Source organism: Protomyctophum parallelum (assembly GCF_964188405.1).
Source record: "Protomyctophum parallelum genome assembly, chromosome: 12".
NCBI lineage: Eukaryota > Metazoa > Chordata > Actinopteri > Myctophiformes > Myctophidae > Protomyctophum > Protomyctophum parallelum.
In genome coordinates, this window is record NC_139712.1 from 32,830,058 (window position 1) to 32,847,051 (window position 16,994).

Below are 16,994 nucleotides of genomic sequence, written 5' to 3' on the forward strand. Positions count from 1 at the left end.
AGTAATCAATAGTTGCAGCCGTATTCTGTTAGTGTAGTCCTGTAACTCCTATTACACACCATTACATTCAAGGGCTTATGGACTAGGAGTCTGGGCAGAATGTAGCTATATTTAATAGTTTTAACACACACACACACACACACGGTGAAGTGTGTGTGTCAGAGCTTGAAGGGTACATTTCCGGCGCTTAAAATCACATCATGAATGAGTATCACAGTAGTACTTCAATAAGCACAGCCAGGGGCCTCATTGTACAGATTGTAGATCAAAATTCTTGAGCCATGACTTTAGGAAATGATACAAGGGGGATTAATTCCTAGCTACTTCCTTACACATTTGTCATTCTGTTAGATTCGCTGTACCTGTGTTACTAGCAGCTTTGTCAGCCTGTCAGGGTGTTTACAACCCTCCCCTTCCTGACTTGTAAATGTCAGTGTGAAAATAACTCTCCAAAAACAGCAAATTATATCTTTTGGGGGAGAAAAAGCCTGGTTGCTGCAGAGAACTATGAATAGTACACTTAAGTAGCACTAGCTCTTGACTAGGTTTCTGTTTAGCTCTTCTCCCCTCAAATTTATAGCTAAGACATTGCAGTGGTTTCATTTATAGCAGCGACTGACTGCTATAATGGCTTAAAGCTAGCTAGCTAGCTCTCATCAAAGCAGTATAAATAATTTATCTCCATCTCTTACAGCCCATGGCATTTAATTAGAGAGCGCTTTTATACATTTGTTAGATAATTAACTCTACTTGACACAAATAATGGTACAAAACAGCAATGGATAAACCAAAAGAGCACAATTTATGTTACAACCAACAAGAAAATAATGATGGGGGAAGGGGGAAAAGATAATAAAATACAAATACAAAGAGTTGATCTGTCTCCCCCCTGCTCTCTTACTTCTGCTTACTGTATGGTTATGAGCTAGAAGGGGCAGGCAACGTCTAAGTTCTTCTGATTTGTAGTTGGTTTCAGTTTAAATGAAGCTTTGCCCTCAGTAGTTAATTAAGCTCAGTTTGGAGAACCTCTCAGCCCTGGAATGACAACGAATGTTATTGCCTCCACATATTGCAGCCCCTTGATCTCAAGCTACCAACTCACTTGATATATATCAGCCCCACAAACAAATTATTGCATTGCATAATTTGTGGTTTAGGTGCAACACGACCTGCAGGGAGGGAAGCAATGGTACTTACACACAAAGTACACAGTAAATTCCAGACAGTTCATCTGTAACTCAGAAAGTTCTGTGTAGTATTTCGTGAGGCCCTCCCTGCACAGAAAGATGAACGCTGCACATAAAAGTAATGAATATCTAAACTTCCCATGATCGGGCCTGGAAATGGAGATGTTTGTTTGGAGAGAATAATCCCAGATCACATTCTTCATCCAGGGGTCATACATTTGTCTTGTCTTATGAGGAAATGCAGCACACAAAGCAAATTCTCGCCCATTTAACTGTGACTCACATCCTCTAGATAGCGTTGGAACATCCTCTGGTTGAGTGAACTATAATGGACATATCATGTTTCTTCCCCTAAAAGCCGTTTGTAGGATTGTGAGTTTTGTTTGATGTACGGAGAGTGTGCGTCATTCGCATCATTTCCCACGTTGCTCTCCTAACCTGGTCTAAAGCCCAAAGGATTACCAGCAGCCAATACATTACCTTCACCTGTCACACTGCTCTTATCTTAATGTGCTGAGCATATATACACTGAAGATCGGGTTTGTGTCCAATCATTACAATGTGTACTATCGATACGATTTTGACACTGTGGGACGCATTATAAACTACTTGATATCTCATATACTACACTCACATCACAGCACAACTCATCCCTCAGATGACGAGACAGAGGGACATTCATTTGCGTAAATGTTCAATTTACTGATACCTTTATCTGCAGGTGGAATATCAGGCTGGTATTTAGCACTGGAGGACAATAGATGGAAGTTATTCAACCATTTCAAGGCTGCGTTAGCAGCTGTCTTACACCGTGTTTAGTGTCATCAATGAATCTCAATGAATGTCACTGTCTATCAACTGGTAATTACAATGGAAGTGGAACTGCTACTTTCGCTTTCACACAGAAATTGTGGCCGGTAGGGAAGCATTATTCAAAATTGCCTCTAAATAACAGACTACTCCCAGGAGAGATTACCTTAACAGAATATCATATGTGCAATGCAAAAATGGACTGTGGTGAAGAAAACTAAGGCCTACATACTTTGTCGTATGACGAAATAGCAGATTGACAAGCTCATAGCGCATCACAGCCGCGCATTGTGATGCTATGCGTTGTGATGCTATGCGCTGTGAGCTTATTGAGCTTGTAGATCGATCCGATAGCGTCACTATAACATTTTGGAAAATAATTTTCACCTATAATGACATAAAAACATGGACGCCAGGTTGAAAGTGGTTAAATAAGGGGTAATTTTAAAGAGAAAAGAAGGTTATCAGGCTTCCTGCCATGCTTCATTCAGCTGGTCAGACTGCAAGTCATCACATATGCAGACTACTCTGAAAGACCCGGCGTCAGGGCTTTCTCTCTCTCTTTCTATTGTGCTTCCTCTCTTACTGTTAATAGTGTCTATTAGGACTGGGCTGGAGGGGAAATAGAGCTGAAACCAGAGGTCATGGACCCTCTATTATGCTCTTAGATTGTCAGTCCCTCAGCCGTCACATTCGCTGCTAGTTTGTTAATGCACCACCACCACCATCACCATCGTCTTCTTCCTCATTAGTGTGCTCTTCAATGCTGTCCTCATCACTGGCCTCGTTATCGTCATCGGCAGTTTCGTCCTGCGATGTGCGCCGCGCCATCAGGCTTCGCTTCGCTGTCCAATCCCAACGTTTACCCCTACTTCAAATCTCCATTAAATAACGCATATTTGCTTAAATGAATCCCCACGGTAAATTGGATTCCTCACCTAATTACTGTGTAGCAATTAGCACCGTAAAGCAAAGCGAGAGAGAGAGAGAGAGGATCTAAGAACTCTTCACACAACGAAGGACGCAGACAGATAAGATGTTGTGCGGGTGCTTTTAGTTTTGTCTTTTTCCTTTCTTCTTCTTTCCATCCCTGCGTGTGTTAAGAAAGACACGGCAGCTCAGCTCCTCTCCCTTTTAACGCAGATTAATTTCAGTCACGACAGAAACTATAAAGGCATCACGATTTGTTTGAAAATTGAGACGCCGGCCTTCATAGAGCACGCGCGAGAGAGAGGATTTGCGATAGTGACAGAGTGTGTGTGTGTGTGTCTGTCTGTGTGCGTGAGTGTGTGTGTGTGTGTGTGTGTGTGCGTGCGTGCGTGCGTGAGTGTGTCGGAGGGGGTCGTACCAGAAGAGACTCCCCGCCCGGGTGATGTCACCCAGTGTGATCTCGTCGCTAAACTCAGGGTGAAACAGCGAACGCGTCTGTGGTCTTATGGAAGGCACAGCGGGTAGGGTGACGTGACGTGACGTGACGTGACTAGGGGAGAGACAAGCATGAGGGCAGAGAGAGGCTTGTATCTAATCACTTCCTGGAATCCTATTTACATTTATACCACTGTGGTGTTCATCAGGGATGGTACGATATGAGATACGAAATATGGTTAAAACATTTTCTATCACGATAGACAGTAATTACAGTGATTATCGTCCCATCCCTATAGTGTTCACATCCACTTGTTCATGTTATTTTTAATTTTTTTAAACATGGTGCATTATGACGCATGGAAAATGTGTGTGGTTAGCAGTATGTAAAACCTGAGATCCAGTGAACAGGATGGATAAAAGAATTATGCGCGCAACACCTATAAGTAACCGAAGATATTTAACCAATTATGAAAATAACTATAATCAATCACTCAATAAAAAAATCAATTGATAATCAATCGGTCTGTTTGGCTTGAAACGTGACGCGTTTTTAGCTTGTAGATTTGCTATTTTCACAGTTTGTGCAGTTGTGTGACGACGTATAAAATAATGTGGTGAGTGAATATTTGAAAAGTGAATCAATGTAATTATAAAAAAAGTCTGTCTGTCTGTCTGTCTGTCTGTCTGTCTGTCTGTCTGTCTGTCTGTCTGTCTGTGACTATACTTTTTGTGTGGAGTGTGTACACAGTGTGTGTGTGTGTGTGTGTGTGTGTGTGTGTGTGTGTGTGTGTGTGTGTGTGTGTGTGTGTGTGTGTGTGTGTGTGTGTGTGTGTGTGTGTGTGTGTGTGCGTGCACTTCCCAGGCGCACGTGCCTGTCTGAAACAGAAAGGCAGAGACGGAGGGGTTCTGGGTTGCTGCACAGTACTCAGCTCAAGGTAAATGAGTCCATTTTGAATACAAATCCAGGTCAGTGCGGGTCAGGATCATAATTGTCCCCATAATTAGATTCCCTCTCCCAGTCTCTGGCTTGTGTCATCTCTGACTGAAACACAGCGGCACTGGACCCAGGAGGACGCACTGAAAATACAGCCTAGCCTTCTGGGGCCGCGGGTCAAACGGTCAAGAAGAGGGTGTATGTACACATTCCCACATAATGGTCCCTGGTGTGATGATGTTGGTGTCCCTGACCTCAATGCCTGCTCCCATTAATGTGTTCTTGGTCGGTCACTCCTTTTTCACTGCTGCAGACACAATGCATCGCTGCTTGTTTGTATACAATACCGGTCCCTGTTGTTATGAAAGTGTCATTCTAAACAACCTGTTGTATGTCACCTTATGTCGCCGGTTCGGAGAGTGACGGCGTTCGATGACACGGAAAGGCCAACCCTTCGCCTTTAAATGCGCATTCTGATGTTCTCTCTGGCTCGCTTCTCCTCATCTCACCTAATCAGAAGGAGAGGCGCGGATTTAATACAAGCCACATCCAGGCCAAGTGTCAAGCTTTCTCAGAAAATGGGGGTGTGATTTTCAATTCATAACTGTACAGACACATTAGATGGCGTCAAGGTCTGACATGCTTTGAAAAGTCCTCATCTCCCTTCTCCAGGTTAACTGTGTGCATTTGCATTAATCACCATGACAACTGCCTCCTCGCTGTGTGCTATGCCCGGCAGAGGAGAGGAGAGGAGAGAGACTGTGCGAGGGGGAGAGAGGGGGCGGGTGGGAGGCAGAAAGAGACAGAGAGAGAGAGAGAGAGAGAGAGACAGTGAGAGACAGTGACAATCTCTTAACAAGGTGTATTTTAATTTCACACTCGGTGAATACTTTTCGTTTTGCACTTGGAATGTTATTCGTTCCGATTTGCCCAGGCGTCAATAACTGCAGCAGAGACCAAGTCGCAATGCACACAGGGTGAATTACTTTTTCATTCTATTGTCTGCTGATGCGTCCTTCATCTCTGCCACTGATATCAAGAAAATGAAGTGTAATACCATGTGAAAAGGGCTAAAATATGAGACTGCACTGTTTGAAACATCATAAAGGTCTCGTTGATTTAAGCTTGCTTTTACTGCAGCTGTTTGAGGTTCACTGATGGCAGTAGCACAATGCCAGCCAAGACCAGTCTTAAATCATTACGGGCACATCTGGAAATTAGATTTTGTAAAGCTAATATTAAAGCATGACAGGTGTTATTAGACTATTGAGCGTTTTAGTTCGACCACGAGGCAATTAACTTCTGCAGTGCTAAGATGACCGTTGATGCCTATATTTTTGTTATATTTACACTTCCCTTATTAATCTTCCTAAGGACTGAAACGTTCAGGACGGGAGCACTCATGCAGAATATTAATCTCTGTATGTCCCTAACTCTATCTCAAGAATTAATTTTAGCAATACACACTGGCATTCTTTGGTCTAGACCCTAATTAATTTGAAGTCATACTAATTAAATATTGACTGAAAGAGTGTGTAGAAAATAGCATGTGACTTTGCTAACGAGGAAGACGAAAGATATATAATATATATATTAAAAAGGATGTGTTGGCAGCAATCAGAGGCAATGGCCTGATCCTACACGCAAAACAATTTGGCACTTTGGAATTGGAATGGAATGTTTTGAAAATATGACATGGAGCAGCTATTAAATTCAAAATGCTTGTAACTTAGCAGCATCCATACAGCACGTACATGCAGTGGTAATTAATGAAATGTGTCTAAATCAAACTATCAACAAGTACACAGACCATACTAGTTAATAATTATAGATTTCCATGACTGCTTCACAGCACACACACACAACCTGATTCCTAAAAAAACAAAACCCAAAAACTGTTTGAAACAAATGACATTGTTGCGGTCGGGTGGAAAGCTTGTATATATGTTCACAACCGTTACTTTTCAATCAAGAGAAGAGAACCCATGTTCCAATGGATCCAATATAGATATTACCGTATTGTTCCGAATAAAAGACGACTCATTTGTGTAGTCTAGTCCCCGATTATAGTAAGACCCCCTGTCTATTAAGATATTTCCATTGGAGAAAAAAAAGTAGTCGCTAGGCCAATAGGGTATTTAGTCACAAGCTGTTTTACATATAAAAGCCACATGGGAACTCTTTCACTTAAAACGAATAATTGCAAAAATAGCAGATATACACAATCTTACGACGTGTCACCTTGGCTTGCGACACGTTGTGAGCTTGTAGATCAGCTATTTCTGCTACTTTTGTGTGACATTGCAGTAAGATGAAGTAGCGCATACATTTATGGGGGAGTAAACATACAAATTTGAAATATGTAGTTACGAGGTTTCAACAATATTGATCAATCAGGGAATTTATACAGTATACACGCACACGCACACGCACACACACACACACACACACACACACACACACACACACACACACACACACACACACGTTACATACTTCTCAAGGGATCGTCAAGATTAGAAATACAATAAAGTCAGTGACTTATTTCCATTGGTTTGAGACAAACAAAAAAAAACATTACAACACAGAACAGGCATTTTTCACATCCCTGTCATTCTGTTCAGCTCTGCTACACTGCTACAGTACAGTATGTGTAAACCCACTCATGGCAACAGCAGAGTATGCAAATGGCCCTCGCACAGCCAGAGGAGACACAGCACGTACTTTCTATTTTCAGCAGACACGTTATCTGTTTCAAAGATTAAGTGAGGGGGCCTACTGTCAGAATAAGACATATGTCCTCCAATTATTAAAGCTATAGCCTATTGTTTTCGTTTCACCAACTCAGCCGCGGCCCTCTCAGGTCAAGTGGGTTGTGGGGTGAAATATTTAAATGTTGTGTGCTGTGGGAGGGACAGGCCGTCCTGCATGCTGATAGGGCTATAGGCAATTAACTGAAAAAATATATATTGAAACCGACATTGAGATTTTTCATCCCCTTTTTCCCCTTTATATATCAACGAATCTACATGAAAAGGTTGTAATCCATTTTTTGTTTTAATAATTGAGTAAATGGATTAGACTGGTTAATCACATAACCCTATATTATACTTTGCGGTGGTGTGCAAACGCAGCAGAAATAGCCTTACAAGCCTTACAAGCTATTTTACTGGTGGACGTTTTTATTGTTATAAATCAGGTCCGTTTCTCGACTTAGGCAGCCTATAGGAGATTGCCTGCAGGGGTGCCGTGCCACCTGTACCCATATATAATTCATAGAGTATGCATATCGCACTGGCAGGTGTAGACGGTGGGTGAGTGCATTGCCAGTCTGTACCAATAAACAATTCCAATTTAGAAAGTTAAAGAAATATGAGGAGGAAATATAGACAAAAGTATACGGTAGATGTTTTTGTATCATGGACATTTTTAACCCATTTTGGGCGGGAACCCCTTTTGGTGTTAGCATTATGTTATGCTTTAGCTATTGAAAAATATCAGATCTACAAGCTCATAGAGGTCTGCTATTTTTGAATAGCAGACCTACAGAAAACTGTCAGGATGTAGAAGACATTTTTAGAATCTGATCTCAGGTCAAAATGGGTTTAAAGCATCCATCTGTCTCAGATTTTCATGAGGAAAGAGGAGGAAGGAAGAAAGTAAAGTAGGGTACTATGAGGCCTTGAGGATATTAAGTTATGAACTATTTTTATTTAAAAGGAACAGGGTTACAAAGGTCTCCTCCTACGCCGTCCCTCTCCTACTACAAAAGGAACAAGGTTTGACCACTCTCCCACACAGCACGTGTTTTCCATCGATTCCAAACCTGTGGGCTGAGAAACTGGCAGAAGAACATGCCTCTCAGAACCATTAATTTGGTTCTCTCACTCTCAGTGTTAAAGTGGTGGAAAGTAACTATAAGTGCTTACAGTAAGTGTACTTAAGTACAGACGGTGCATGGCCACCATCACAAATTACCTCATTGTAACAACTGTCACACTTTCTTTTTGTAATGTATACTATGAAATCCTGCATGTTGTCTTTGCAATTGACAACTGACCGGACTGTCACATCTCAGCGTAACCCAATCACTATGTTTCCATAAATAGTCAATCTGAGCGAGCTTTAAATCTACATCTTCTTTTGAAGCATACAAGTGCTTTTTAACAACTTTTTAAGAATCGCGTTGTGAGTTTGCAGATCTGCAATTTCTTTACATTCTTCATTATTTGTTACCCTGGCACAAAAGGGGGAAATAAAAACACCAAAAACGAAATAAACATAAATATAAATTGATATTTTAAACATCGGTGCATCCCCAATTTTCTTTTTTAAATATTTAATCTTGTATGGAGATCCCGGGCACAGTATTTTCAATACTTGTCTGCCGCAGTGTCTGACCGAACCATGGATAGATGCTGCGTCCAGGTGTATAAACGGAGCCTCCGTGAGGCTTTCTGTCTGGCCTGAAGGTCACAGCGTTCATCACCATCCAGCCCAGAGAGAGAGGCGGAGGTGTGGGTCGTCCGGCCACGCCGCGCCACCACGTCACTTCCAATCACAGCGGCTAGACCACACGCCGCCGCCGCGGCAACAGGTTATTTTGCATTTTAATTATGAGAAGGTCAGGCCGCGTACGGGTTTGTTCACCAGTGTTCTGTTTCATGTGATTAAACATGCACCCTGACGCATAATTTATAGAGCATGGAGGACACTTTGACCCCATCACAATTTTTACAATCTAGCAGCTCCAGCCTCGGCCGGTGTGATGTAAATAACACAGCCTGAGTAATCTATGCAACGAGGGATAAAGGCCATCAGTGAGATCGTGGGGACAAGGGGACGGGGGTTGGGGACGGGGATGGGGGGGTCAAATCAATGATAGGTAATTTCATTAGCTCTGCATTTCATCAAAATCATATTCTGTCCAGTAGGGCTGGATAATTAACCGGAATATATATCGAACCCGGTATTTAGAACCGATAACTGACTTAATCTTGTTCACGCATAGCTCACCGATTCTCAACCTGTGGGTCGTGGGCCCACTGGCGGACCGCCAGGGTTTTGTCCCCAAGTCCCCAAATAATTACCAAAATATCTTAATAATAATTATATAGCACATAGTAACATTAAAAAGTAATACCAATAAAAATATGAACTTAAGGTATACTATGTTAGTTTGCAGTGATCCGAGGTGCATGGAGCACAATCAATGAATTGATCATTAAAATAATCATGCTCTGAAAATGCACGTGGCTCACCCATCTGACCACTATTTTCAAGCAGTGTTGTTTTTGGCAGCACATTTCTATTTTAGTTTAGTCATAGTCTTTGGACTGAAACTTCATTTAGTTTTTGTCATATTTTAGTCACCTGGAATGTCTTAGTGTCTAGTTTTAGTCGACTAAACGTCATAAGATTTTAGTTGACTAAATCTACAGTTGATTTAGTCGACTAAAATGTATTTTGGCGGGCCTTGATGCCGTCGTAATGAGTGTTTTTACACTTGCTGAAAATAGCCGATCTACAAGCTCACAAGGCTATTTTCAGCATGCAACCAAAGTGTAAAATTACTTATACTGGATCTCTTGTCCACTAGCCCCTTCCTAACATTTTAGTCTAGTTTTTATTTGTCAACGAAATTGTCAGTATATTTAGTCTTAGTTTTAGTCATCGTAGCTTAATTTTCATTTAGTTTCCATTCGTGTTTGTCAGTGAAAAAAGGTAGTCGACGAACATTTTTCGTCTTAGTTTTAGTCGACGAAAACAACACTGTTTTCAAGTAGGCCCTGCTCCAGAAAATACTATTGTTTTAAAGAATCGACTAAATCAATCTGATTAACAACAACTAACCATGTGTTATATAGCCTACTAGATTTTACAATGGTGGCGCCTGGCGCGCAATAAAAGCAAAAATACCTCTTGCAGCTTAAAAAAACCCAACAACATTCAATGATCGTAATTGAGGCAAAAGTTTGCAATAATCGAAATATTGATTTGAAGTCATATCTCCCAGGGCCAGCCCTATTGTCCAAGCATCTGTCCAAATTGGGCTCATTCTAACAAGTGCTGCCCTTGTGAAAAGGAAACAGAAAAACCCACAATGACCAAAGCTTACATTTCCCACCGTAGTAAATCTGCGGTTGTGAATGTCAGCCTTGTAGTTCTCAGGAAGCAATTGTCGCTTTTGCCACCCAGCTGCTTGAGATGTGGTTCACTTTAAAAAAAATCACACATATATGTGCACACTGAAGTTCAGAAGGTGAAAACACACATATATAATTGACATGGGTTGCATAGCTGTGGTGGTGTTGAAAGATCAATTCTCCATGGGTGCCAGCTAGCCCACCCCCCCCCCCCCCCCCCCAGTGTAACCCCACCCCCCGTCATTTATTTCCCATGACATACTGCTCTAATTCACACCCCCCCTTCCCACACACAGACAGACACATGAATGCCTTACAGATGCCATTCACATATATAAAACAGTAGACTTTCTCTGTAAAGATCCAGTTCTCAGACTTCTTTCCCTTCCACTTTGCATACTGTATCACATGGGTCCACACATGGGAGGCCAAACAAACACTGTGACATAATTGTTCCGCTCAGCACATTATTAACACTGCGTGGCCACGGACACAGACTCCCATGTTCACATAATGGAGCAATATTATTGGGGGGGGTCTGTGATCAAAATAACGTGGTCCCACTCTGCCTTTAGGAGCTTGTTTGCCCGCCCGCATGTACAAATTACAGTACGGTATGTAAACAAGCTCAGTGGCCTTGTGGTTAGAGTGTCCACCCTATATGGGAGGTCGGGGTTCGATCCCTGGCCATGTCATACCAAAGACTGTGCCTCCCTGTTTTGCACTCAAGGGCTGGATTGGGGGTTAGTCCATGCGACATACTATAGCGTCGTGTTCAGGGGGTGCACTAGTACATGAAGCAGAAACAGGAGATAGGCTCCTGCCCTAATGGGCCTCATGGCAAGGCTTACTTACTTATGTAAACAATGAGCAAAACTCTGACCCGCTGATGCTACCGGGGTTACCCAGAGACTGTGGTGACATTTTGGACAATGGCCAGCACCGGCCATTGTGCTGGCAAACCCCTAGTCAGGACTAATTGTATACTGACTTGAGTGTTCACGGGGAAGGAAAGGTTATGGCCAAAAGGGCATAACAACTCCAGGTCCAGCCATGCAGGCAACATACCTGGAGGTATAGGTTATAGAAAAGGCCTTTACAGGCTCTATATGTATTAACATGCTGTGTGTTGGCTTTTTGCCTTCTTCAGGATTTACAGGGGTCATTGAGGATTGAGGGGGTTCTATGGGGTGCCCCACTCCCCAGCCAAATGATTGATATCTAGGAACCAAAAGGCTCCTTGCAGGTCTATACCTCTGAGTTAGAGTTATGAGGGTATATGGCCGCATGCATACCAAAGTGAGGGTCCTTGAACTTAAAAATAAAGTTTAAGAGCCACTTTCAGGTTATTTGCCAGATATTGTTGCAGGCATTGCATATTTTACCGTGATTACTGTGATGACCTGCTTCAATGTCAGGCCCCATGCTCACTTCCTGGAAGTAAATTTAGGAAAGAAAAGGGGATACCCATTTTGGAGCACACATTGCTCACACTCACTCAAATGCTTGTGTGCACGCACGCACGCACGCCCGCATGCACGCCCACACACACACACACACACACACACACACACACACACACACACACACACACACACACACACACACACACACACACACACACAGTAGGAGATACTTGCTGAGCCACCAATAATTTTGATGCTCGTTTCGATTCACCTCTCTTGAATTCTGGCTAAAGCAAAGGAAGAAGGGATGACATAACAGTCCCCAAAAAAATAACATCTCAACCTAGTTTATATTTTAATTATAGTTTACTTGTGTCGCATACTGCAATCATAATTCCACCCATATCCCACACAAGTTAATGGATCTCAACAAATGAAATGTACATTTGGAAAATTGAGCAGGCACGCTTCCAGAATAAAAGCCTAGTTAATCATTTCTAGAAGGTTATTCATCGATTCCCCGCATCAAGTCGACTTCTGGTACCAACGTTCCTTTGGTGTTTTCCCTCCGCGGGCCATTAATTCATTCTATTCATTTGTGTGATTTGTCTGTTCTGTTAAATCTTTTTGGCCCACTTCCTGGCGCGTTGTTTCATTTGTGTAAGGATAGGATATGTATCGGGGCTGTTTCAGCAATGGCTCTCAAAACATTTTCAAAAAAAGATTTGGTGCCAGGGAGGGACCCCCATAACGGAATAGTTGTGGTGTTAAATATTTTCAAGATATACTTAAAAATGTTCATGATTATTCCCTTAAATATTAAAAAGATCCTTCTGAAGTGAGTGGTGCTGTACTGTACTTGTGCTGTACGTAGTACGTACTGTACAAGCCCTCATCCCTGGCCTCTCTGTGTGTGTGTGTGTGTGTGTGTGTGTGTGTGTGTGTGTGTTGACACTTGGTGGTGAACAAACGCGATAGCGCTATTTTCGTGCTCGGACAGACAGAGCCACCCAGCCAGGGACAGAGGGACACACATAGCTGTGGTTGCACCACACAAAAACAGCAGATCTATAGTTAACAGAAGTATATAGTTTTAAAGGTGTTAAACTGGTTTCAATGCTATATACATCTTGCTTATGGGGCACTGCCGGGAACTCCGTCAAGGAGGGGGTGGGTGACTATAAGAACCACCACTGTTTTAGCATAAAAGCTTGTGGCTGGCCCAGACCGCGGCCTAATGGAACGTATAGAAGGAGATAGGCTGTGCTTGTCATGCCCGGCTAGCCCTGTGATCGGCAGACTGAGTGACGACAGATACTCACCCCGCCGCCTGCATGCCAATTAATCCAGACCTCGGAATCTCCCACCCTGCTGCCCATTGTATTCACAAGAAAGGAGGGGAGGGGGGATGGGGGGGGGGGGATCTGGTTGTGGAGAAAAGGAACCGTTATTAGCCCCTGCTATCCCTGTGTGTTCACCTCATGTGCAGAGTTTGTAACCAGTGGTATAATGTACAATTGTACATACGAGACCTCGCTAATCCGCCAGGAGATTTCCACGTTTGCCAAAGCGTTTTTCTGCGTGCAGATAATCAGGTTTTTGCTGAATTGGGTTTGCATTGCACGCTCGCATACGCCATGACATTCAGGAGGGGGGATTCAGGGTTTTTTATTCCACTGAAGATAAAATGAGGCGCAAAAGCGACACACAGTTGTGTAGGATCTCTGTGTGGCAGCAGGAGTTATGATTATTGTAATAATAATAATCAAAAGTAACTAGTAACTAAAGCTTTCAAATGAATGTAGTGGAGTAAAAGTACAATATTTGCCTCTGGGATGTAGCGGTGTAGAAGTAAAAGTATCCACACTTTTCCTGGGCTGTGTGTGCTCCAGTTCCTGTCGATTTGATCCAATGGAAGCCAATGAAACTGGTCAGATGACCAATGATATCCAATGAAATCAACAGGAACTGGAGCACACACAGCCCAGGAAGTGTGGATACAGCAAATTGGAAGTACTCCAGCAAGTACAAATACCTCAAAATTGTACTTTTTGTGTTAGCTTTATGTTATGCTTTAGCTGTTGAAAAATAGCAGATCTACAAGCTCATGAGCTTGTAGGTCTGCTATTTTTGAAAAATCGAAGAACGACTGACATAGAAACATAGCTTTTTCAGAAAACTGTCAGGATGTAGAAGACATTTTTATAATCTGATCTCAGGTCAGAATGGGTTAAGTACAGTACCTAAGTAAATGTACTTAGTTACTTTACACCTATAAATCTGGGCTTTTTTTAGTTGCCTCTTAGGATCAGGTTTTTCCATCTCCTCCTTGATATGGTGCATTGGTTAAAGGGCACATTCAGGCGTATATTAGCATGCCGCTCAGGCAGCCACTGAACATTATTATTCTCTTTTATTTATGTGTCAAAGCAGTGGGAGGAAACCTGGGCTCAAAGCGGGGCTCCTGGCTCCATCTCTGTATAGTGCAGACAGCCTGAATATCTTTAATCCATTTTGGCCTGACATCGAAATTAAATTGTATTTTTTTCATGTTTCTATATCAGTGGTTCTCAATATTTCCTGTCAAGAACCCCAAAAATTATATATAATATGCCACCGACCCCCATCTGAAAATATGTTGTTCCAGGGACCCCCCAGAATCAAAGATTTAAGTTAAAAACTGAAACTCTGAAAGAATATATATTCAAAGATTTGAGACACATTTTCACGACTTTTCAAAAATAGCAGACAGTGGCGCGCTATGAGCTTGTAGATCTGCTATTTTTCACTAGCTCAAGTATAACATAATGCTTAAAACACCAAATGGGGTTCCCGCCAAAAATGGGTTAAATGGCCAGTCATCACCATCTGAGCGCAAGATAAAGATGGATTTCAGATGAAGATTCATCGAACGAAAACAGACCTGAGCTTGCTGTTTCTAGCGCCTCATCATTCATCACGGATACCCACCCGATACATGCTTACAGTTACGAAAATAAATAAATAAGCGAATATATATATATATATATAATCATAATCTGAAAACCACTCATACAGCTATTTTACAAATCAAAAAGTAGACAAAAAAACGTCCATTCATCATGAATAATGGACGTGTTGGCTCAGCTCGCGAGACAGCCAGAAGAATCCGGGGGTTACAGTTTATGGGGTAAATATTTCATGGCCAACATCTGTCTGTATATTCTGTGCCAGCATGTTTTTGAAGTTGTTACAAATGATTGTCAAACGGAAAGTAAAGCGAACAAGCCGCCAAGGGACAACGGAACAAAGAGAGAGAGAGAGAGAGAGAGAGAGAGAGAGAGAGAGAGAGAGAGAGAGAGAGAGAGAGAGAAAGGAAAAAGAGGAACAGCAAATACTTTTCATATGCTCGTCAAACTAATTAAATATTCGTTGTGGTGGGTTCATGTGGCAGTGGTTCTCAAAATGGAAGAACTTTGAAAATACCAGATCTACAAGCTCAGATTGGCTGTTTTTGAAGAATTTGGAAAAACATTGAAGAACTGTGAGTGACAAATAAAACAAAATAAAAAGCACCCCTAAGTATTGGATCTCTGGCACACTATAATTTGGGGGTGCTTCTCGTTCTTTTGCTTTCATCAGAAGCTTACAATAGTGTAACCCTGAGCACCCTGAGCTGTAGTCGAACCCCAATCTCCAGCTCAGCAGAACAGGCAGGCAACTAGCCACGCCAAGAAAGCTATAGCTCCCTAGGAGCTCAATTCCCACTATTGAGCTCCTAACATCGATGTCTTGTAAAATCACCTCAATCTGAGCTTCATTTCCGAGAAAAAAAAGAAAAAAAATCGCACTTATAATGGAAGTGGACCGAGGGGAAACATTTAATTGACCGACCACAGCGTAAGAAAGCGTTGCCTATATAGCGAAGGGGAACCTATACGGTGAATATAAAAGAGTCTGGCAAGGTGGGTTTAGTACGTAAACATGAGAAATCTCATAATGGGCACAGATTGAGTTAACATGAGAAACATTGAGTATACACTGGTATAGTGTTGTTCCTGTCTTGTGTGGATTGAAATGAGAAAAAAGAAAGGCAGTAGGAAAGGGGGTGGGTGACAGGGGGGGGGGGGGGTGTCTGCACCCTCACGGGGCCCCTCCTGTCCCCTCAGACTTGTCCCGCCTTCCGCTGGGACGGGGCCAATGGACGGGCCCTGGCTGGGACAGTGCGCGCATTCTTCCCCCTGCTTATCCCAGGACACTCTCAATTAAGCTCTAATAGGAGACCACACACAAAAACAGCTCTCCGACAAGGCAAAGGGGAGCATTCAGCAGCCTTTATGTCCCAAATTATTTTTGGGATCCCATGTTCAAAACTCTGAGGGGAAATGCCCACCTAATGCCAGCACACTGTGGTGGTCTTTGATAGCTGGGCCTGGGATGTTACTTTGTGGAATATTTCAAGTATTTCAGTATCTGCTTCCCCAGGTTTACGTCAAGGGTTTCTGATTTGATTAGGGGGCTTGACCCTGTGGCCGCAGGATCTCCCCAAAGGCAATTGTCTGCAGCTTGTTTGGATGTGATATGTATGTAATGTATAGGAGAGCCTCCGAGCAACCTAATATAGTAAGATGACGGCTCTGTTTTGACAGCCACCTTTCTGCCACGGGGCCAGCTAAGGGTCGAAAGGTCAAACGGTCACGTTTAACAAAATCCCGGTTTCTGCCAATAACATGACAGCGTAACGTACCTATAATTCCACATACCCTACAAGATTATACCAGCTTTTTCTGCAGATCCCAAAGAAAATACTCAAGTCACCATTGTGTAGTCAGGAAGAGCGACAGTGAGACTAAGGTTGAATACAAAGTGCCTATAGCAAAGCATACTGGGTGCTAACTAAAGCACTTGCCACATCAGAGCAGCACATCCATATGAAATGAATTACCGCTGTTTTTCACTTCATAGAATATGGCACAGAGTAAAAAACCCACACTTTGAAAGTGAGAAGGCAAAACCCATCAATGCATCAATGTTGTATGCTAGATGCGAAGGTGTGAGTCAGGCCAACTTCAGCTGAGTCAAAAGGTAAAAAGGACACGTCTGATGGAAGTCAGTGTGTTTGTGTGTGTGTGTGTGTGTGTGTGTGTGTGTGTGTGTGTGTGTG